Raw genomic sequence first — 22,492 nt, forward strand, 5'->3', positions numbered from 1 at the left:
TGTTTTTGTATCAGGTAATGCTAGCCTCAAAGAATAAGTTGGAAGGTAGATCCTTTTCAATTTTCTAGAAGTTTGTGTAGAATCGGTGTTATTTCTTAAGTGTTTAATAAAGTCATCTGTGAAATCATATGGAACTTTTTTTGGAGATGGTTTTTAACTACAAATGGAATTGAGATTTTTCTCATGGCTCAGAATATTGTCTGTTTTAGTAAGTGTTCCATGTACACTTGAAAAGAATGTTTATTCTGCTGTTGTTGAAGGGAGTTTTCTATCAATATCAATTAGATCAAGCTGGTTGAAAGTCTTTGGTATCCCTACTGATTTTCTAGTTCTTTTATCAGTTATTAAGAGAGAAGTATTGGTATCCCTGACTATTTTGAAATAAATCTTTCAAAGACACAGATGCAAATTGAGTGACAAACTAAAGAAGAGAACCACATAATTATATTTTTAAAGAAAGAACTTGGGTTATGGTGCATCAGTGAACACAAAGAAGTGAATCACTAGGTAATAGAATTAAAGGTATGTGAGAAAATCATTACTGAGCCCTGAAGCACACCCAGTTAGGTACCCAGCTATTCTACTTCTACGTAAATATAGAAACCTTCTATATTTCAATGCAGAAATGAATTTTTTTACAAAACAAGTGGAGAATACACATGAGACTAGCCCATCTGAAAAAGGAAGAATTTACTCAGTAATGACAATCTTTAGGGACACCCTTAGCTGCAATCACAAGCAGCAAAACTGTAATGTCATTAACCTTATTCCTCTCACTCTACAGAAGGTCAGTTTATTTGTGAATTGTGCATCCACACACTCACACAGATAAGAGGCCTTTAACAAAAGCATGAGTGTTGGCGGCCACACCAACTCTATCTAACCCAGTTAGCACATTTTCTAGCATTCTGTCGTGAAGTCATTGGCAGTGACAGTGTTTGAAAACTGCATGGCTCAGATGTTTCTAAACCCTTTTAATCCATGACAAAGGCCTCCCTTTATTGTTGTTTTGTTTTCCTTTGCTGCCCTACGGCATGGCAGCCAGTGTGTGCTCCTGATAAGCAGTGAGCCATGCAGATGTTGTTCAGTTTCGTTGTGCACACCACCCTGCAACTTGCCAAGGCCAAATGTGGGATGCTGCATGGCTTCCCCTCCTCCCACCCGGAGCCAAGGCCAGTGGCACTCTGCACAATGCTTAGCAGGCCAGGCATCTTCTGAAGAGGACAACATTAATTTCTGAGTCACAAATGGCATTTACCATCACCTAATTTGAGGGATTTAGTACAGGTAATTAAATAACCTTATTTTAATACTTTTTATTCTATTCCAAGTGAGAGAGCATTAAGCTTGCAACTTGGAGTAAAAAGGGAAAGAAACTGTTTTTACTATAATAATTTATTTTTTGAGAGGTTATTTTCTCTCTTTCTTCCTGGCTTTGCACAGCAAGAATGAAGAGAGGACCATACTGGCTCAGGACACAATGCTGATATTTGCCACTGTTAACAAAGGAGGCCCCTGTGTGTCCAGGGGAGTGTGACAAAGGAAACGAGAGCAGACTCTATGAATGGTGGTGGCCTGAATAGACAGAGTTGGGAAAGAAATGTGTGGAGGCATTGACAGTCCATTGACTGACTCTGTGGCCTGAATAACTGTCTGCACTGCCAAGTCTAGATGAAGAGCCAAGTCAGAGGACACATGGGGGAGATTCTAAAGCAGATCCCTGAACTGCTGGTGGCTGAATGACATGCCAGGGTAGAGTCATGTTTGAAATAAGCTAGAAAATGTTTGGAACAGAGGAGTCATTGTGGAGGGCAATTCAGAATTCAATGGAGAAAAAAATTGCCAGGAGAATACTGAGAATGAAGGATTAAGAGATGAAGACCTAGTCCTGGCTGGGTTGCTCAGTTGTTTGGAGCATCATCTCATGCACCAAAGTGTGGGCTTGATCTCTAATCAGGACACACACCTAGGCTGCACATTCAATCCCTGGTCAGAGCATGTATGGGAGGCAACCAATTAATGTTTCTCTCACATTGATGCTCTTACTTTCTCTCTCTCTCTTTCTCTCATCAATAAAAACATATTTTTGATTGAGGGTTTTGAGAGAGAGAGAAAACGGAGAGAGAGAAAGAGGTCTATTTCTTGGTAAGAGGTTAGTAGCTAAGTCTGAAATAGATGAAACCAGTAGGATCCATAGGATATTGGAGGTGGAGAACCACTTGTTGAAAACTCACCAGCTGTGCCATGCAACTTTTAAGTGCAATGGCAAGTTCCTACCATCATGCCTGGTTCTTGAAGGAGCCAACAAGATTTTTAAAGCTATTGCAAGTTCTGTCCACCCTGCAGATCAATGTCCTTGAACAGTTGGTGACTAGAGCTTCACTTGTAAACTTCCAAGGCCTTTCCATTTTCCTCCTCAGTTTGCAAATGATTGAGAGATACTGTCTTGCTTTTTCTAGAAACATATTGCAAATGCCAGGGAGCTGGAGAGAGCAGAATAATTATATGATAAAATTTTTATTTTCCTGATAATGTTCTTTGAGCAAAAACATACTCCCAACTTCCAGTTCTCTAGCTTCCTACGACCTTGGACCTTCCCACCCCATCCAGGTGATACCTTCCCCAGTACTTTCTACCCTCCAAAGAGAAAGGGCAGACATCGCTATTCACCATTCGAACAATATAGAATAAGTCTCTTCTAAGTTTGAGAGATGAAAGCCTATTTTCTACCAATTGGTGGATGGCTTTAACTTAGATTCCGTCCATCTGTCAATCAGCTTTGCAAAAATGGTGTTAAGCAAAAGATTGAGATATACCTCCAATCCTCTAAGATTCAGCATCATCCACTGTGCCTCTCTTTCAGTTATTCCCAGATTACTTCCTAATCCATCCACCTCCTCATCGCAAACTGGCCCCTATAATTTCACCCAAGCCCAGAGTCCCTTTCTCCAAAGTACCTCTAACTTATCACTTCCCCAAGATCCACTGGATATAACATCTCTTCTGAATTTGAGATAACAACAGAGTGAGTATTCATACTCTTTCCAGTATAACTGGTTGCTAAGAGGTTCTGCCTAAAAAATCTTCTATTCCTCCCACCGGTCATGAACCATACCTTCTATCTTTTAAGGTCTAACTCAAGTCACATCTCTTAGCTTTCCCTGATTGTGCAGATGAGCATCTAATACCTAAGCTCAGGTCTCAGCTCCCAGCATCTTCCTTCCTCCAACCTTCCCACCCTTCCTTCCTTCTTTCTGTTCTTCCTTGCAACAAATATTTAATGAGCTCTGTATTTGGTACTGGTGCTATATACCAGGCACTCATTGTTTAAGGAATTGGGTTTCAGGAGTAAACAAGAAACAAGATACATAAGGTCTTGGTTCTCAGGGAGTTTACATTCCAGAAGGTAGAAGTACACAATAAACTATTAAATAAATAAACATGAAAATGATCAGATGTGTGATAATGGATATGTGAATAGTGAGTGTGGTAAAGAGTGCTCCCTTAAATGAGTATTTTAAATGAATGTTAGGGAAGGCCTCTCTGAGATGATAATATTTAACCTATGATCTAAATGACAGAAGAAGAGATCCACGCTCCATGCTTCCATGGAAAGAACATTCCAATGAGGAGGAATTACCGATGCAAAAGTCCTAAGATAAAAACAAATTGGAAAAGTGTATTCTTTCTCCTAATTTCTTCTATGCCATAACTATACATGTTATATGTAATATAATATATGGGGAACATATAAAAAACCTTATGTAATTTGATGAAGAATATCTGCCTTGATTACATGTGTATAATTTTTTCCCCCAGTGGATTCTCTCCAGGGCATCTAATAAACTATTACCCAATCTGGTAAGTCCTCAATCTATATTTGATGATATTGACTAAGAAGCAGATTCAAGCCTGTTACATTTAGAATAAATGGCAAAAATTTTGGTAAAAGTAAGTTAATTTATTCTACAGCTGCTTTTTGGGTTGAATTATACTTAAACCCAAGAGACAAATTAATGCATGGTTCATCAAGATGTACACTTAAACACACACCTAACTCTTGACTTTTTCTCATCATCCTTTATGCTGTAAAGGTCTGTGAGCTGCCCTCTTCCACAGAATGACTCTGTGCCCCACATCATCCATTAACCAGCTTCACCCTGGCCCAACCGAACACGTCGTAAAATTATTTTCAGTGTGAGTGAGAACCCACTTTTACATTTTATGACTTGTACAATAAAGAAACAAGAAAGACATGTACTTTTTAAAATGATAAAATGCAGTAATATGGAGCTTTTAAGTTAATGGGACATACAGGGAATGGTGTCATTAACAAAAGAAGGAGGAGAAGGAAGAGGAGAAGTAGAAAGAAATACATTATCATGCACTTAGTGCTGCTGCTGGCTGTATTTGAGTCCACAGCACAAAGAATGGACCAAAACCTGATGAAACAAGCAACGGGCATCTCTTGTCACTTTGTTCCTCGGAACTCTGAATTTTCTGGATTAAAAAATAAGTGTAACGATAGTCTCTATCAGTGAACAGAGGTGTGTGGACTTCTGACATTCAGCAGCAGCCGTTCAGAGAAATGCAAACAGAAGAGCCAGACTTCAGGAAGGCTTAGCATCACAGCAGCCACACAGGGATGGGTGGTCTGCAGCAGGACCAGCAGCCTCAGAAACAGGTGTGAACTGTGAAGAGGGCTGCAGGGAGCAGATCAGCTGTTCCTCAGTCTGGTTCAGGTTGCACTCAGAAACAGGAAAGTGACGATCAATTTGCAAGTGCACAGGCACAAAAGGTTCTCACCGCAGCTGGTACACTTCGTTCCACTCTTCACAAAATCAAGGGAACATTGTTGTTAAAAAGCCTTGTGATTTTCATCTCCTGAGAATACCTAACAGTAACCAAAATGCCAGAAAGTAATAGTAAATTATAGATTTGTTACCATTTTTAAATCTGCCGATTACATGGGAGATAATAGTTCTTAGTGATAAAAAAAAAACCCACAGGTTTGGGAGCCAAAATGCCTGAGTTCCAACCCTGCCTCTGTCGTTTGCTAGGTGACCTTGGTGAAGTTAACCTAATGTGCTGTTTTTCAGTTTTCTCATCTGTAAAAGGGGAATATACGCAGTGTGCACTACAGAGTTGTGAGGATAACTAAGGTGATTAATGCAAGTGCTTAGAATCATGTACAGCTCATGCAGTAACTAACTCTTCACTGAGATCCCAAATGATAACAATTACTGCATAAAACTCTAAGACCCTGACAGAGCACTGGTTCCCATGAGCCAGTTTATTCTATAGCAAGAAAATCACACACACACACACACACACACACACACACACACACACACTTAGTGGGGATAGTGGCTCTCTGAGAAGAATTGGATTTAGAATCAGAATATGATTTAGTTATCTTAGAAGAAATGCTTCAGGAAAGGCCACACTGCTCACAGGTCTTTAATGTTTTAAAGTGGACCAGGAAACCCTTGTGCAGCACCTTGCTTCATCTCTCGTGAAGTAAGGCAACTCTTGTTTTCCATTGGTGGTAACTTCTCAAATAGCAAGTCACACACTGACTGCTCCACCCTTTCTTTACGTGACCTTTCAAAGCAGCGCATCACACAGAGGGCTGCAATCACTTGTGGAGAAGTGAGCACTTTTGTTACACACCGTCATAGCTGTGCTCAAGTAGCAGCATCACCTGGTGTACTTGAAATACTCCAAGCTAAAGCTGCATACCTGCAACAGGTCAGACTCTCAGCAGGGTTGTGTGGCGGGGGAGAAGTACAGGCACTGGTATGTTATAAAAACTACACAGGGAACTGTGATGCACAGTGACAATTGACAACCAATGAACTGGACAATGTTTTTATTTCCCAAATAGGATATTCAGGACGATAAAACGATGTGCTCAAGACCCCAGGGCTCATGAGTGGCAGAGCCAGGATTAGCCCAAGGCATTTTTAAACCAAAGTGCCAGTAGTTCTCAAATGGAGCAAGGACTGCAGGAGAAGAGGGCCTATCAGAATTACATGGAATTCCTTTTGAAGAACCAAGTCACTGCCACAACACCACAGCTGCCCTGTTTCACACCTCACCCCTTGCATTAATATAGTCTGAGGATCTGATATGATTCTAACTCATCCCTGCTGCTTAGCATAAGTTCCCAAACATCCAGACCATCTGAGATGGGCAGATCCTACCCCATGCTGAAGCTGCCACCTGGAATCTTTGGAAAGCTCCTCGGCTAAGTCTTACATGATTCTAGGTTTGAGAAATACGTCTTGGACACCCGGGTGGCAAGTGAGGCTATTAAAGTAGCAGCATGTCAGCCATGATGATGGGTTAAAACTTGGGTTAAGAACAGGCAACAATGAGGCTATCTTGACAGTAGGGACTGAAGTGAGGTTGACACTAGAGCCCAGGGGGCAAAGGTCTGTACCAGTCATCTCAGATATGCCTCCTAGGCATGGCCAGGATTTGGGATGACCTCCTGAAATTTTTTTTTATTGCAGAAAATTTAATTGGAGTTAAGAGTCCCTCGATTTCCTTTATTAGCTCTTTCTGTGTAATCCTGGTGTTTGTGTCATCATTGATGTATTGATGTTGGACGTGGAGAATGGGCATGTGTAGTTTTGAGCAGAGCCCCTGGTGCTAAAGCTTTGGAAGAACCCTGACACACAAGAGTTCTTCATGGAACAAACTGGCTAACTGCATCTCATAGCATTTGGGGTTCATAGGAGAAAGAACCAAAACCGGCTGAGATCCTGAAAGGCAGTACCACTGGCACAGCCTCCCTCATATCTTAATAATAATCATTTCTGCTTATGGGGCATTGATTGTTTAGGGGATAGTATATCTAGCTGAGGGTTCTACTAAACTTAGGAGACACTGTGAATAATTCTGTAATTTGGGAGGACTTCAGCATACATAGAGCTGGGAATCTGTTTTAAGTCTTTTGAATACGCACTCCCACGATGTAGGTGGACTCATGGTCAATGTTTCCTAAGATTCTTTCAACCAGACTGCAACATTTATCTTCTTAGCAGTCCAATTATTATGGAGAATTCTGTTTCATTGATGGTGGCATCTTTCTGGAACAACTGGTGGACTGGCGCAGCCACAGTCACACAGTGACCTTCCATTTGTCACTGCGATCTGCAGGAGATAGCAGTTTAGAAGGGGCTTCTCCCTGGGAGTCACAGATCTCTGCTTCTCAGGGCAACAGCCTTATGTTCCAAGTGTGCTGCAATATTAAAGGGAAAAAAAATCAGGCTTTGCTGAAAGCCTTCCTTTGTCTGCTTTCTAGCCTAGTTTGCCATCCAAAAGATTCTGCAGAGTTGATGTTTCCGTTCCCTTAATTCAGTGTTTGGGATGACACAACCCCAGCCCAGCTGTCTCCCCAGCGAAGGGGTGTGTGTAAATGTTGCCCAGTGTTCTCTGCTGCTTTTCTTTCTTTGGGTCGGAAGCAAGGCTGTCACGCTGTATGTTGTTATTTAAAGGATATGCTGAGATGTTTCCTTTCTGTGGTGGAAAAGATCTTTTCAAGGGAGCCTCTTTATTCCTCTGACATTTCTACTCTTGAAAAGCTGACCCAGTTCCCGCAGAACAACAAAAGAAGCACACAGAGAAAACAGATTCCCCTGGGGGACTGACTGATAAACCCAGGTGAACTCTGGCCAGCCCAATTTTCCTCAGAGAACTGGGCGAACTTCCAGAAAGTCGAGGAAGATCATAGCATCTAAAGATATATGGACACATTAGCGTCTGCTCAGTTTTGAACTGTCTTACAAAATTTGCCTTTGATAAGAGTCAACGTGAGGGCATAGCCAACTCCACCGCCAGCCTGTGTCTGCTAATTTTTGGACATCTGGTCCACCAGTTGTCTCCCTTTTGGCCTGAAGGGGCCCACTGGGGCCTGAGGAAATCACCCTGAAGCCTAGGTTCCTGAGTCGGTGTGAATTAACCTCAGTGGCTTCTAAGACTCCCAGTACTAGAGTCGGCTCACGTTCACCACAGGTACCAGAATCTCCAAAACTTAACACCACATTGTGATGTAGAATCTGGGGAGAGGGAGGCGATAAATGGACACATCGCCAGGCCCTATCCAACCCTCACAGCTTTAAACATTATAATTATTTGTCTAATCATTGCTCAGAATATTCTGAATCGTTTATTTAACTCTATATGCCACTCTTTTCAGATACTCTCTATTTACCAATAGCTCAGCTCTTCCTTCTCTGATAACAGAATTAGAGACTCCAGACCTAATTTCCTTCTCCTTTGTTCTCCTCTTTCTAGGGTGCATCTGAATTATAAAGCCACAACTGCTTTTGTGACTGGCCTGTAATTAGCTTTTCTAAGCCATATGTTATTTGTTTGTCATTGTTATATACAATAACAATAGCAAAGAGGATGTGTGTTCTTCTTTAGGGTGTGTGTTCTTTTTATCATATCTGAGGACAAACAATACCAGTAGAGGTAGCCACTTGACTTATGTATGTACTCCATATCTTCTCTTAGATAATATTCCCTATACATTTTCAATCCTTTACCTTTCAATCAAATTAATTGCTTTTTTGAAGCTATCTCTTTTTCATTTAGTCATTCAACAAATGGTGTCTATATGTGTAAGTATCGCCCTAGAAAATGGGAAAACTAAGACCCCCTGCTCTCTAGCAGGTGATGGTAAGACCAAGCAAGTGGGAAAGACCAACAAAAGATCATCAGAACATCATCAATAATACATCAAGTACTATGAGAGAGGTGGTTACAAAGTACCTCAGGGGTAGAAAAATATCCCTTATTCTACCAGGAAAGAACTGGGAAAGTTTTACAAATGAGGTCTCATGCGTACTGAGTCTTTAAGAATAAATATGAGTTTAAGAATAGTGGACAGCGGTGAGGCCAAATGAAGAAGAAAGAACAGCACGTGTAAAGTGCAGCATGGTCAAGATAGCATGTGGGCTTCTGTGGAAACAGCTAGTGATTGGGCGAGACAGGAGACTGGAGAGGTGCCCATGACAGGCTTGTTCTAGATAGATAGTTCCAGTGGCCATGTGGAAAACGGGCCATGCTGTTACTCTGATCCTCATGTCCACCACTCAGACATGAACGGGGGCTGCTGTGTACTGGGCAGGCACCGTTCTAGGTGATAGCAATATAGCATGGAGCAGAACAGTGGATTAACTTGTCACTTACACTCATTCATAGTCCCTAGGTAAAGGTGAAAGTGAAATCAGAATTTTCCTCTGATTGAACCTGAATTAATTTTTTAAAATTATGCGGAATTCATGTCTAGCAGAAGGTAATAATGAGTTCAGTGACTTCAAAGCTATCAAATGTCCCCAGTGAGGAAATCTTAACGATAATGACGGAAAATGTGTTTCATACGCCAGCCGCCCACCACACACATTATTTAAACACATGTATCCTTCTACCCTAACAGCAGATTTGTGAGTGGAAGAGGCACGTATGGGGTGATGGCATATCATCAAAACATTCTGGAGAGGGCTGTAGCCCTCTCACTTACACATCCCACCCCTGCCCCAATTGTCAGGAAAAGCCACCTCCAGGACCGTGCCAGCTCCACGGAGACCAAGATCGTCATGCAGCCTCTAACTTTGTCTCCTTGTGGCATATCTATCACTCAGTCAGTTTTCCAAGCACCTGCATCATGTTTAGCTCTAAAGGGGAAACAATTATTTCATGCCTCCAGTGTGCCAGGAGCATCTTCTGGCTTTCACATACGTCATTTCATTTGAGCCTCATAATAAACCTGTAAGTATTGACATTCCTAAATTTATCTGAGTAAACTGAGGCTCAGAGAGATTAAATTGCCTGACCAACACCCAATAGTTTGTCAGTGACCTTTCTTTTCCATAAAAGGTATGTGGGCCAGGGGACAAAGCACGTGTGCTGGAATTCATCTTTAGATATGTACCCTAGCTCTGGGGTGGAGATGTAATACTTGGTCACTTTGGAAAGTTTCTTCCATAGTCTCAGTTTCCTTAACTATAAAATGAGGATCATAATTTCAGAGGTTTATTAGGATTAAGTGAAACAGTGGTTATAATGTGATTAAATCTTTGCCTGGCATATAGCAAGCACTGAATCCATAATAGCTACCCTAAAAAGTGGTTAAGTTGAAAGTCTAGGGCTCTCTCTACTGTATCACTTCCACTGGAAACGTTGGTGAGTTTCCTTTTCCATTTGTCAGCCCTACTCTTAATATCAAAAAGATGCCACCAGTTCAAGGCCAGAGTCTAATGGAGCATGAAAGAGCAGCTTTCAGTTCTGAGCCACCAGCTGTGATACTTGTTATCCATAGTCCTTCCCTCTCTCTCTTTCTGAAGCTTAGTCCCCAGTTGCCCTTAAGGATAAAGAGAGCAGCTATTCTGGGCCATTCAAAGCATTTGAGGATACCTTCTCTTATTGTGTGGCACAGGCAACAATCCAATCTCAAATAATACATAAAGCTAACTGGAGCCAGCTGAACATCCACCATGGAATTGTTAAATGCCTACTTAGGTTAGACTCCAGTTGTATGAAGAATTCACAAGCCTATCTACAAAGGTCTCAGGGTCAAGTCCAGAAAGGCTTCAAGTGCACTAGCTTAATTCAGGGCACTCAGCATTGTGAGAACATAGTCCAGGGACATATAGAACAAACTGGGGGTTAAGAAAGTGCAGAAAAGATGATCCTCCTGGCCACCACTCCTCTTGGGCACTGCCTTTACCCCAGAGAGAGAAAAATGATCCCCAAAGTTCCTGGAGCCTATCAGCCTTGCACAAAGAGAAGGAATTATGACTTGGGGTACAAGCGTCCCACCCCAGCTTCCTGGGAAACTAGGTCAGCGGGTGGATGGCACATGACTGATATTGAAGACAACTGGCAAGTCCATCTACAAGCTTCAAAGGCATCCAATGATTGAGCTCAATTCATATTACAGAGTGAATATTTCCCCCAAATTTCCTTGTTCTATTTGTATAATTTCCTCCACTTAAGTACTTAAGCAGAGTTTAAATGTAAGATAAATTCTGTTGCTAATTTTCCACAAAGTTTCAAAATATGATCCTTGGCCAGATTGTGAAATGCCCTCTATTCATTCTGCTGGAGAATCAGAGGTGAGAGCTGGCTGACAAGGAACAGGGGGAATGCAGCGCCAGGACCCACAACGTGAGTGCAGTTCACCTGGCTGTGGGGTGGCAGAAGGAGGAAGGCATATTCCAGGATGGCAGAACAAACGTGTGCTTTACAATGGGAGTTAAGAAAACTTGCATTGATATTATCTATATTTCTAAAAATTCTCCCAGTAAAACTTTTACAGTTTCCACATAGGGCATATCTAAAGAAGCTTAGTTGTATGCGTGAGTGTGTGTATTTTTCTTTTGAAGACTGTAAAGCCCTAAGATGCTTGATAATACAATGCATCAAGGCCCCGAGGCAGCAGTCAGATGCCATGTTTTAGTTTTTGCAAATGCACTGATTGTTTCGCAGATAGTTCTTTATGCCCACTTTTATGCTTGGCTTTGTGCTGGGAGCTGCAGGACTATGGAAGATAAGATGTATTTCCTGAAAGGCTCATGTGTAGAGGCTGACAGAAATCTCACCTACAATTGGAAAAACTTTGAGCAAGTATATAAATCAAAGAATGAAAAAGAATAACACTCCGAACCAGCATGGGGTAAATGCTGCATATAAATCTTTGCATTACTGCAAACCTCAAAGGTACTGCAACTACCCTCAGGTGCTTTGGAATTGTGCCAAAATGCATAGTTTAGTTAAATACGCCTATCCAGATGTCGAGATAAAATTAAGGCATTTCTTGGATTCTGTACCAGAGAACTCCATATATATCTCTACAGGACTAAGTCACTTCCTAAAGTATTTAGTGTAGTGTGAAAGGGCTGAGAGAGAATGTCTGAGAAGCTGGAAATAACCAAAAAGTTAAAAAAGAAAAATCACAAAGAAAAATGACTGGATGAGACCATTCTACTTGTAGGACAGGGCCAAGTGAAAATGACAGCTTTCCTAGGGTGGATTTAAACTAAAACTTCTACAGACCCCTAGAAGCCAGAGGGAAGCAAGAGAGACCCCAGGTGCAGAGCATAAATACTTGAAGTGAACTAGTGGGAAGGACCAGAGTGTGAATCCAATTTTGTACCTAACCTCTTAGTAAATTGGAATGAACTCTCATATCTCTAGACTTCAAGAATTCGGGGAACTTGACCAATAATAGTTGCATCATTTTGCCACCGCATAATGCCAGAAGGCACTAAAGTTCATTGGGATGCAAGTAACAAAAACTGACTTTAGCTAAAAGGGAATTTACTTGAAGAGACAGAGGTAGCTCATTGAAAGCAAAAGAAAAATGAAACAAACAAAACAAGTCTCAGGAAGGTCAAAAATCAAGAACCTCTCTCAGGCCCTGCCATTAAGATGACTCAAGTCTGCCACTGTCAGCCTTGTCTCCCTTGTCCCTGAGAGAGAATCTGTTAAGTCTGGGAGCAACTGAGCATCCATTGTGAGGTGAAGAACAGGAATAACGATACAATATGGGCATAGCAGCTGGTGTCAACTCCTATGTATTAACAATTGCCAGAGAAGAGGGATATCCTTGTGAATCAGTCGTACAGATTTCCACTGCTTTCAAAGATGAGCTCTTTGGCCCTGGTCTGGTGGCTCAGTTGAAGTTTGAAGGTTCAATCCTGTACACTAAAAGTCTGAAGGTTCGATCCCTGGTCAGGGCACATACCGAGGTTGCGGGGTTCAATGCCTGGTTGGGGCACTCACAAAAGGCTGCCAATCGATGCCCCTCCTCCCCTCCCTGTTTTTAAAATCAATAAATATATTCTTGGGTGAGAATTTTTTAAAAAGATGAGATTTTTTTATAGCACATGGTGATGAGTTGTTTCTGAACTCCACAGAGAGAAAAGGAGAGATTTTTGTTTTAAATCTACACGTTAGTGGAAGAAGCATTTAGGCTAACTCTAAGGAATAAAATTGTTAAATATGAACTGTTTTACCAGAAAAAAAAACTGTGCAATTTAGAACTGGTCATACTTGAAAAAAGGAAGATATGTTTATATTTTCCTCTGTCAAAAGGGCCAAGTTCTGTGTCTGTCCAAAAGACAAGGTAATTTCCTAACATTTTTGTAGAACTAGGATTTTGTGATTCTGTTGTAAAATGTCAGCATTTCTTAAATTGTATCCATTAGATGTTAAATCAATGATCTATGAATAACAAAGTTCTATTTTCAAACAAGTTTGAGAACTGTAAGTTAAACTTGGTGCTTGCTCTTGTATGTTTGTTTGCCTGTTTGTTTTTTTACTGTAGAATTTCCTAATTTTAATTATGAATATATAACCGCAACTCTCCAAAGGGGATAGAATTATGAATGTGAGGTTTCCCAAATTCCTTTGGTAGAGAATCTTTCTGTGAGGAGCCGTTTAGAGCCCTATCTCTGAGCAACACCTAGTGCCATATTTAAGGGCGCTTGTGTTCCACAGAGCACACTCTGGGAAACATCGCTATAGACTATGTCTTTCTATGCCTTTGTTGTCTCTATACTCTACAAAGGATGATTGACACATTAAGCTGCCTGCTTTCTTGATAATGTTTTATTTGATTCTAGATTTGTTTTACACAGCTTTGGGGGGTTAATTTCTATAAAATCAAATTCATTCTTTGTGGCATACACCCCTGTAGGTTTTTTAAAAATTTATTTATTTTTAGAGAGCGGAAAAAGGAGGGAAAAAGGGAGAGAAACATCAATGTGCAAAAGAAACAGTGATTGGTTGCCTTTCCTGCACCCCCAACCAGGGACCTAGCCTGCAACCCAGGCACATGCCCTGATCGGAAATTGAACTGGTCACCTTTCAGTTTGTGGGATGATGCCCTACCCACTAGGCTATACCAGTCAAGGGCAGTCCTATAGATTTTGAGAAGTGCATAGTTTCATATCCCCTACCACAGTCATGATATGGGACCATTCCATCACCCCTAAAATTCCATCATGCTGCCTCTTTATAGTCATTTTTCCCCTTAATCCTAGTCTCTGACAACCATTGGTCTGTTTTCCATCTCTATAGTTTTGCCTTTTTACAATGTCATATAAATGGATATTATGCATTAAGTAGCCCTTGAGTCTGGTTCCTTCACTTGGCAAAATGAATTTGAACTTCATCCATGGTGTATGAATCAACAGTTCTTTTCCTTTTCATTGTTGGGTCATATTCCATTGTGTGGATGAATTATAGTTTGAATATTCATTCCCCCCAGTGAAGGAGATTATATACAGCCTTCTTTTTTTGTCAAAAATGATAAATCAAAAAGAGCATTTGTTCTTAGTTAACAAAGCATACTCTTGGGTGCTACAATATAAAAAGAAATTACATATCAGCAAAAGGAAATATCTGAAAAACTGAAATATGATTATATTTTTCTTTTACTTAAGAGTAAAATGCCATGGGAAGAGACTGGGTTTTTCTATATTATTACTAATCATAAACATATCCCAAATAAATTCTCATACAACTCAGAGACTCCCACAGATGCAACCCCTGCCAGATAGGAAAACTTGAGTCAGTAGGAGTACCGTATTGGAGGGTTATTGGTTATTCGGCCATGCACCATGAGCTCATTTGCAGTACAGACGAAACAGCTATCTTAGAAGTAGGAGTTGATAGCCAAAAATGGTCTTTCCATGAAAAAAATAAGACCAATAGCACATTACTTGTGAAGATCAGAATAATGCATTACTTTCTTGCTAGTTCATTTCATTCTGGATATAACCTGGGCTCTGCTGATCCCTGTAGAAATCCATTAGGGCTGAATTTCTAGACCAGGTGTGTCTCATGCTGCAAGGTGAAACAGGCCACCCTTGGATAACTCAGCCCAGGACAACTTGTCAGTTTAAACTCCCCATTCTGCTGCTGCCTCTAAACAAACTATGATCAAGGGAGTTTGGCTCTACTCCTACTAACAGTTGTGCATTTCCCCCATGGTTTAAAAAAAAAGACTTCTGCCCTTGGTGCTGCTTCCCCATAAGGCAAACAAACAAACAAATAAATAAGTTGGGTCTCAAAGCATCCCTGCAGACATAGAGCTATGTAGGTACTTTTTGTGTCTACTGTTGTTTTGTATTATTCAATGTACTTTGTGGAAGTCAAGTTTACTTCTTTGAACACCTGTGACAATTTCTCCTGACACTTATAGGACTCCAACAGAGTAATTTCATAAAGAAGGTATAAGATGCTCAGATATCTTATTTAAAGAGAAAGACAGGTATCTGTCTTATTTTACTGGCTTATTCATTCGAAAACTATTGAACAAGATCATATGGCATAGACAGGCAGTGAACTGGACAGACAAATGTCCCTGCCTTCACAACTCTTATAATTACAGGAGAATTGACATTTTTAAAGACTATTTAATGGGGCTAAAAGCTGTAAAAGTGACTTCACTGCTCTACGAGAGTGTCATCAAATTGTCTAACTTCTAGCAAATTTTCCAAGTAATAACAATACATTGTTATTACTAACAATAAATTGTTAGAATTTTAAAATAAAAATGGTTATAGACTTGGACTTCTGGCCAAGATGGAGGCGTAGATGGAAACATTGTGCCTCCTTGAACAACCAAGTTTAAAGACAACAAAGTTTTAGTAACAAAAACGCAACCAAAACACAGAAAATTGAACTATACAGAAGTCCAACAACAAGGAACCTTTCAGCCAGACCAGTAAGAGGGGCAGAGCCAGCAATTGGTGGAGCAGGGTTGCACAGGAAAACTCAGCCAGACTGACCCAGGCATGCGGGCAGCAGTTGGCAGATCCCAGGCATGGGGTGGCAAGGGCAGACCCAGTGAGGATGCAAGGCAGCTGGCTGACCACAGTCACATATTCGCATGCAGATAAACCAGGTGAAGGAGCGAGCAGTGAGATAGACCAAGCAGGCTCCAGTGGCAGGAAGCAGCAGAGGAGACCTCTATTGCCCCTCTTTGACCCCACCCCCACATACAGAGTCACAACCCAGCTACTGGGTCGCCCAGCCCTGGTGAACACCTAGGGCTCTGCCCCTCATACATAACAGAAGTGAACAGACCAAAGCATTATGGCTCAAGAACAGATCAAAGCCCCAGAGCCAATAACTCTAAGAGACCAAGAGATAGCCAACCTATCAGATGCACAATTCAAAACACTGGTGATCAGGATGCTCACAGAACTGGTTGATTTTAGTCACAAATTAGAGGAACAAATGAAGGCTAAACTAATTGAAATGAAGGGAAATGCACAGGAAACCAATAATGATGGAAAGGAAACTAGGACTCAAATCAAGGGAGTAGATCAGAAGGAAGAAAAAAGTGACCAAACAGAAAAGAATGAAGAAACAAGAATTCAAAAAAAAGAGGACAGGTTTAGGAACCTTCAGGACATCTTTAAACATTCCAACATCTGAATTATAGGGGTACCAGAAGGAGAAGAGGAATAGCCACAAGCAGAAAACTTATTTGAAGAAATAATAAATGAGAACTTCCCCAATCTGGCAAAGGAAATAGACTTCCAGGAAATCCAGGAAGCTCAGAGAGTCCCAGAGAAGTTGGACCCAAGAAGGAACACACCAAGGCACATCATAACTACATTAGTCAAGGTTAAAATGAAGGAGAAAATCCTAGAAGCAGCAAGAGATAAGGGGACAGTCACCTACAAAAGACTTCCCATCAGACTGTCAGCTGATTTCTCAAAAGAGACCTTACGGGCAAGAAGGGGCTGGAAAGAAGTATTCCAAGTCATGAAAGGCAAGGACCTACATCCAAGATTGCTCTATCAAGCAAAGCTTTCATTTAGAATGGAAGAACAGATAAAGTGCTTCTCAGATAAGGTCAAATTCAAGGAGTTCATCATCCCCAAGCCCTTATTATATGAAATGTTAAAGGGACTTACCTAAGAAAAAGAAGATAAAGATGAACAGTGAAAGGACAGCAAACTCACAGTTATTAAGAACCACACCTAAAACAAAAGCAAACTAAGAGGACAACTAGATCAGGAGCAGAACCATAAAAATGAAGATGACATGGAGGGTTAGCAATGGGGGAGTGGGAGGAGAAGAAGGGGGGAGAAGGTACAGAAAATAAGTAGCATAGACAGTAGGTAGAAAATAGACGGGGGGAGGGCAAGAATAGTATGGAAAATATAGAATCTAAAGAACTTGAGACACATGGAAATAAACTAAAGGGGGGAATGGTGGGGGAGGGGTGTGCAGGGTGGAGGGGAATGAAGGGGGGAAATAGGACAACTGTAATGGCATAATCAATAAAATATATTTAAAAAATAAAATAAAATAAAAATGGTTATAGACTTTAACTTCCTTCAGAACTACAATTTATTGCTGTACTTCTTCCTTAAAATTAAAAGTGTAATAAAATGTTAAGATTCATAAAATTAAAGAAAAATAAATTTATAGTAGTAAAGACAAATACTGTTCATTTGAAATTACAGAATATATGTACCCATGTGGCCACTGCATTCCCTCCATAAAAATTTTCTTAGAGATAGTTAAAACTCAGAGGTAAAAAGTAAAAAACAGATTTTTAAAAAGATGTTATTTATTTATTTTTTAGAGGGAGGGGAAGGGAAGGAGAAAGAGAGGGAGAGAAACATCAATGTGTGTTTGCTGTTGTGTGTTCACCATGTGTGAAACAGGCCCTTTGGTTTACGGGCCTGTGCTCAATACACTGAGCTACACCAGCCAGGGCTAAAAAAACAGATTTATAGAAAATTTAAATAATAGATTAAATACCATGTGTTGTAGTTATTCCAAATTCTCTTCATTAAAGGGGACAATGAGGACTCTGATAGGTTATTAATGAGCTCCAGGAGTTTTTAGTGTGGGCCCAAGGTTCTGCTGAGTTTCCAGGTAGAGATTAACCGCCTTCCCCTGCAGCCTAGAGAAGGGATGTATCTCTATTCTATTGCACTGGGAAGATGCCAACTTCAGCCATATTCTCCATAAGGATAGGATTAATCAAAAGGACCTGGGGAGATGTGATACTGAGAACGATGAACAGTCTCAGAATCTGAGAATTGCACAAGTACTACTACCCTGTGCCTTCCACAGACTGTGGTCTGCAGTAAGCCACAAGAAATGAAATTATGTCTCAGGTGCATTGCTCTGAACCACGATTAGCATTCACTGTATCACCCCTAAGATGCCAAACAACCAGGTGTGGGGGTCAGTGCATGGTTTTCTTCAGCACAGAACTCAATGAGTAAGTTCATCTAACTAACTTTTGGAACAGATAGCTTTCTCTGAAAAGCATACATATTGTAAGATCATACACTTGACGAGGAAGAGTGGAAAGACCAACAGAATCAGACTCTGTAGATCTGGGTCACTGTCATTGTTAAGATCTTCTGATGGTTTGCCTCTGGCCTTAGGGAGCAGTCCAAGCTACTTAATTTGTTCCCAGTCTTTTCCCTCCCTTGAAACACTTTTTAAAATAACTCTAATGCCTAAAACTCTATCCTGCACTGGGAACTTTCAACATGCTGTCCTCAGCACACAGAATGTTTTTTTCCTCCAGACCTGCCCTTCAACTGGCTGTCTCAAGCCCTTCCACAACCTTTCAATGTCAGCTGAGCACAAGTCTCAGGGAAGCCAACGCTCACTCCCTGACTAGTTAGAATCTTGAAGCAATACTAGTTAGGACTGACTGCATAACACTCACCCCAACCCCACCTACAAGTATTTCCCACTTACAAATGTTAGAAAACTAAACAAACAAACACACACACACACACATCTCTTGCAATGAGGTCTGAATATGGCCTGTTTTCTGCCATGAATGTGCATCAGCAACAGACTTGGCAGAAGAAGTGGGCCATGGAAAGCAGTGCTGGACAAAGGTGAGGAGAAAGGCAGATGGAGGGTAATGGGTCTGTTAGCCTTTCTTGCAATCATGATTTCAGAGACATTTGTTCTTTTCCATTTAAGGTTTTAATCATGGTCCTAGGATCTCTATAGGAACCTCATTAGGAATAACAGGAGGAGGCAGCAGTAAGATTTCCATTAGAGCCATCGGGTAGAAGACCGGATGTTTCTTCTGTCTACTATAGTTCCTGAAGGTCTATTTCTAGCTTGGTTACTTGTCCCTCCTGAAGTTTCTGTAAGCTACTTATTACCCTCTAGAAAATCCCTTCTTCTGCAAACTATCTAAGGTAGACCTAGTTTATTACAATTAACTAATTAATACAACCTCCCACTCTACCCCCTTGTTGTTCACCATACTTTCTCATCATGGTATATATCACAACTACAATTAAAGATGTGTTTAGTTGTTTGTGTATTCTCACTGGACGTGTCCAGTCATTCCCACTGGATAATACACTCCTTGAGGACAGGGTTTAAGTTGCATTTTCAGTACCTACTGTCAGGTCCATGACGTAATAGGTGTTCAGTATCAGTGGATAAACAGGGAATGAAGGAATAAATGAGTGGCTCTTTGTCCCAGCTTTATGCTTTATCAGCCAGTTTACCTTTAGTAACTCACTTCACCTACCTGAGCCTGTGTTCTAAGGAGATATTACCCTAATTCACATGACATTGTGTACATCAAACGTGAGAATATAATTGAAAATACTTTATGAACATTTTATCTGGATGTTAGAGGTCATTATTCTATGCTATCAAGATATAAAAAGTAAAACACAGTGGATTGAGCTCAGGCCTGCAAACCACATGATCGCGGTTCAATTCCCAGTCAGGGCACATGTCTGGGTTGCAGGCCGGTTCCCTGCAGGCCAGTTCCCAGCAGGGGATGCACAAAAGGCAAGCATACATTGATGTTTCTCTCCCTCTCTCCTTCCCTTCCCCTCTGAAAAAATAAATAAAATCTAAAAAAATAAAAATAAAAAGTAAAACAGACATAGTCAAATACTTTTTCTGAGCTCAACTATAATGGACCTTTTATTTTCTTAATATTGAGAGTTTATAAAAGTCCGCATATATGGTACTAATTTTTTAAATTAATTTTTAAATTTAATCTTTATTGTATTTTTACATTACGTTTTAATCCCCTTACACCCACTTCCCCCAGCAATCACCACACTGTTGACCGTGTCCATGAGTCCTTTTCCTTTTTGCACAATCCCTCCATCCCATAGCACCCCCTACCCCCAACAAGCTGTATATGGGACTAACGTTTAAATTCCAGAGTCATCCCAGGAGCTCCCGGATGCCCAGAACTCTAAATATTCGAGCAATATTAAATTAGAGTGATGACATGGCACTGCTCTTTATAGCAACCCAAGGTCAAATAAACATCTATTGGTACACATGAAAAGCATTCTCTTGGATGATTCCAAAAAAGAGTCTGGGATATAAATGTTTGTACAAAACAGAGTAAAGACTCAGAATTTATAAAGTGAATTATATACTACTTTGGAACCCAGTCTTCTTAATTAAAATGGTACTTAAAGGAAGTGCAACAAAAATGCTCTCATGCCTTTGGTTTGCCTATAACACATACCAACCTGAATTGTGTAGGGCAAAGAACAAGTAGGCATCAACCTGTGTTCCTGGGGGGGGGGGGGCGGTGAAGCTGGATTTATTTATCTTTCATATTTTTTTCCACAGAAATAATTTCAGGGTCTGCTTTGCCCCAAACTCCCTATGTACCTGCTTTGAAGGCTAGGTGAGAGATCTGAAGCCTGAAAAATAATGAAGGCAAAACATCTTCATCTGTAAGAGGGAAAGAGCAAAATAAGGCAAAGAAAATTTGAACGGGCTCATAAGGTAATTAGCAATGTTCAAATACAGCAACAGGCAAAAGAAACAAAACGCAGAAAACGTATTAAAAGTCAAGCGAATGGTTTAGAAAATACAGCTGTAGGATCACACAGATTTTGACCATCCAAACCAAATTCAATTATCATGTCTGTGCTGCTTTTCTGTCTCCACCACTGAAAGGCTATTATTAGGTGCTCTCGTTCTTTTTTACATCTCCAAGTAATGCCTTCATGAAACATTCCAAAAAAGTAAACATTAGCTTTAGGCCATTTGATTACTGGTTTCCCAGAACGCTATGTTCTGTCCTGTTTCTCTCCATATTCCTTTAATATTAAAAATAGGAAATGACTGAAGGCAGTTGAATGGCTCTGCTTCAGAGCTGTTCTCCCAGCCAGCCTCTCAAGCATTGTTAGGTCCTCGTCCCTCCAAAACCCATTTCATCCTATTGCATAGACAGCCCAATGCCAAGCAGGGGGGGGAAAAAAAACCAAAACAAAACCAGAAACCAAACATTTTTTCCTCTCTACCAGTTACTAATTTTTTCAAAGCGCCTTTACTTTGTTTAGCAAGCCTTCTTAGCTGTGGTTCATGTTAAGTAAGGCTCACTTTTTAATTTAATTTAATTTTATTTTATTTTATTTATTTTATTTTTGTACTAGATTAGCATCTGTATTAGGAGGATAAATGGCTATGAAAGTGTCTTTGAACAGGTGAAGTAAACAGAGCCTGGGATAAGAAGAACGTGCCACATGACCCTCGGCAGGCAGCACCCAGGAAGTAACCTGGGCTGACAGAAGTATCAGTTATGTTTACTGCAGATGCCACGTTATTCGTTTGCTACTTCCTTCAAGCTATGAGTTGCCCCAGGGGAAATGATGTGCCACGTCTTCTAGTAGGAACCATTCCTGGGAGTTTCAAAGGATGGAGACTCAGCTAAGAAGCTGAACCCAGGCTCTCTTTGGCAGTTGAGGTGGATATGAGAAGAACTTGTAAACCTGTGTTCTGCACAGGAATTTTGTCTATGATCCTTGGAAGAAACACAGAGCAATGTTTATCCCAGTTAGTTTGTCTTCTCTCTAAAACAAAATGCAAAGGGAAAATATGAAGGAAAGCATTGACCATTACAGTTAAGCCAAGAAGGAACTTTACCCTGAAGCCAAATTTATTTTCACATAAATATTTCAGAAAACTTTGAATCAGACATCACATTCTCCTTTGTGCTTCAGTAATGTTCATAAATGCACTCATACATGGTTATAATTGTTGGACACAAAAACTATTTTGTCTTTTTCTCCTTATATTTAACCTTATTTGACATATTTCCATGCATCCCTTTCTATGTGTCATCATTATCCTTGAACTTGTTACTTATGATATTGATATAGCGCCCATTCTTGCACTTGCTTAATCATTCAATAAATATCTAGGGGTTCCTCTACATTCTAGAGACCCATATATAATCACAAAAGGACCCTGAAATGTAACACAGTAGTACTGTTTTTCAAACGCCTTAAAGCCGATATCTTTATATTTTATTTATTTTGCAAAGTCAGACCTCTCTATTACTAAATTGAGAGACTTTTTTTTCCTAAAGAAAAAGGGAGCATAAAGTACAAGATCTAATTTCACTTTTCTGGGTCTTAATTTCTTATGTAAAATGAGGAAGGGGTATATTTGATGTCTCAGCTCCCCTCCTTCT

The sequence above is a fragment of the Artibeus jamaicensis genome, unplaced genomic scaffold, assembly GCF_021234435.1.
Source record: "Artibeus jamaicensis isolate MK-2021 breed Jamaican fruit bat unplaced genomic scaffold, CSHL_Jam_final contig_482, whole genome shotgun sequence".
Lineage (NCBI taxonomy): Eukaryota > Metazoa > Chordata > Mammalia > Chiroptera > Phyllostomidae > Artibeus > Artibeus jamaicensis.